This window comes from Pteropus vampyrus, unplaced genomic scaffold, assembly GCF_000151845.1.
Source record: "Pteropus vampyrus isolate Shadow unplaced genomic scaffold, Pvam_2.0 Scaffold142, whole genome shotgun sequence".
In the NCBI taxonomy this organism is placed as follows: Eukaryota; Metazoa; Chordata; class Mammalia; order Chiroptera; family Pteropodidae; genus Pteropus; species Pteropus vampyrus.
Window position 1 is genome coordinate 1,031,771 of NW_011888923.1, and position 2,662 is coordinate 1,034,432.

The 2,662-nt window shown below is 50.0% G+C and overlaps 1 protein-coding gene across 1 annotated transcript in view; it reads right to left on the minus strand.

The window, feature by feature from the left end:
• The window catches only part of CAMTA1 (calmodulin binding transcription activator 1), a 572,496-nt gene that overhangs the window by 188,023 nt on the left and 381,811 nt on the right, over positions 1-2,662 (minus strand). The window lies entirely within an intron of this gene.

Here is a 2,662-nt window from a genome sequence, read left to right on the forward strand (position 1 = left end):
CTGACTGTAAGAACGGCCCTTTCGTAATACTCAGAGGTGAGATGCAAGGTTTCTGAAGGGTGGTCGTCAAAGTGTTACTTAGAACGCTGACCGCTGGGAGCATCATAAACGTCCAACGAGAGAGAATGACTAAATAAATTACAGTATATCCACCAGATGGAATATTATACAGCCATTAAGAACCACGCTGTAAGGAGGAAATGTTGATATAATGGCAAGTGAAAAAAATGCCAAACGTTGAACTGTGTATATACTATGTCAATTTTATAAAAAAATTAATACATGAGCATAGTTTGGCAGGAGATCTACCATCATATAAACAAGGTGATGGGATTATAGGTGAGTTTAATTATCTCTTTAATACTTTTCAGTATCTTATAAATGTTCTACTATGAGCATATCTAATTTTCGTAATTAGAAAAAGATTTTTAAATATTTAAAAATAATGTATTTGCTCGTTATAATGAGCCTGTTTGCTCTCGTAATTAAAAAATTTTAATAAAGACAAAAGTGAAAAAAAAAAAAAAAAGCTGTTCATTCACATTCAACCAATATTTATGGTCCAGGCACAATACTTGCTTCTGGAAGGGCATAGAAGAACCGTGGGAAAGACAGACAGTGTCTGAGTCCCTGAGTTTATCGTCTCGTTGGTGAGGCAGAGGAGTAAACAGAAAAGCATTCCAGGGCCTCGCTTGGAGCTCTCTGCCTGGAATCCAGGGGGGCCCCCCAGTGGAGCAGGACCCCGAGTGAGCGGCCACCAGCGCCTGAAGCTCAGCCTGGAGGGGCAATCACATAACACTGGAGCAACAGCCCCGCGTGACTCTAATCGTGCACGTCGGGGAAGAGATTTGTTAAACACATGACTCTTCGATAAACTATAACTTCAAAAGCAATGGCAGGTTCTAAATAATCAATACCACACGGTAATAATTTCAAGCAAACGAAGATTTATATTCCATGCACCTCGAACAGCAATTACTTCATTCTTCGAATACACTTGGCGATCGCTGCTTTATTTTTGCTTAAACCAATTTGCTTTATTGACCGAATCGAGTCCAGCGCCCATCATACCAACCTTTCTCCCATCCTCGAACCCAGTGAATCGAGTTTACATCGATAATTATGACAAGGGTGGTGATCCATTCCTCCGAGCCCAGACCGCACTGACGGGCTCTGTCCGGAAGCATCGCTTTCCCGTGGCCCCTTCTTCCGAGCTGAGGGGGAGCCCGCGCCGAGGCCGACTGTCAGAACGTGCGTGCGTGGAAGGGAGGAGCGAGAAGGGGAGAGAGGGAGGACGGGGGGACAGTGAGAGAAGCCGCCTGGGAGAAGAAAGCGGAGCAGAGACTCTCGGCCACGTGCCGTCGCCTCGTCCAGCTCAGCACAGGCCACGCGCCCTTTCTCGGTGAGAGGCCAGTGTGCAGGGGACCCGGCACCCGCAGAGGGAAGCTACTCACAGGTCACGCCATTGGCTCGAGACCGAGACCTGCTTCCTCCCTGTGGCGGGGAAGCGACTTGATGCAACTAATCGACTGATTCATTAAACTTCAGAGAGGTAGGTCAAAGCCTGTGTGATTCGGTCAATTAATCAAGGACCAGAGCTTCACTTGCTGTTCGGACCTCAGCAATAGTGTTCTTGACCCTTTTTTGACTCTATAACTATCCCTCAGAAGCCTTTAACTTACTGCGTTTTTCATCCTCATCTGGTTCCCACCTGCACAGTAGGGAGGGCCAGCAATTAAGACCCGTGTGTCCGGGTTGGCGTCCCTAAGACACACGGGCAGGGGAGAGGGGACCCAGCCATCCTGCAAAGACAAAGCTGCACAGCATTTCCTGTGTCAGCCGCACATTCCCCTGCGAAGTGGGGATCTTCCAAACTCACGGCCGGGGGGCCAGGGAGCAGAGCGCGTGCCCGCATAGCTGCCTGCTGCCTCCCGCCCGCAGCCGGGGCCCCTGTTGTGGGTGGTGGGGTGGTAGGGTACAAGACACTCTCAGCTGGGACCTCAGAGATTTAGTGACAAGACTCAAGGTCAGTCCTGCTCTTCTGGTGAAATTTGGTTCCAAAAGTGAACTCACCTTGACCAAGCCCTACCTGTACTTTAGTTCTGATGCTGGTTCCCAGCCCGGGCCTCCAGGGCTGGAATCCCTGTATGTCCTCCATCCATCCATCCATCTGTCCATCCGTCCATCCGTCCATCCATCCATCCATCCATCTGTCCATCCATCCATCCATCTGTCCATCCGTCCATCCGTCCATCCATCTATCCATCTGTCCATCTGTCCATCCATCCATCCATCCATCCATCCGTCCGTCCATCCATCCGTCCATCCGTTCGTCCGTCCGTCCGTCCATCCATCCATCCATCCATCCATCCATCCATCCACATAGCTATCCATCTATCCTTTTATCCATCTGCCCACCCATCCATCTAATTAACAATTATTCATCGATTCCCAACTAAGTACCACACACTGTCCTAGGCACTGGGGACGTGAGCAGGAACCAGGCCCATGGCTATGACAGTGGGTCAGATCGTGTCGCCAGAATCGCAACACACAGAGCGATTTGCACAAAGTTTGCTGGGCGGATGCAGGGTCCAGAGGAGGGCACGACCAGATCTCTGGGAAGCGAGGCTCCCTGGGGGGTCAGCTGCCTAGCCAGGCT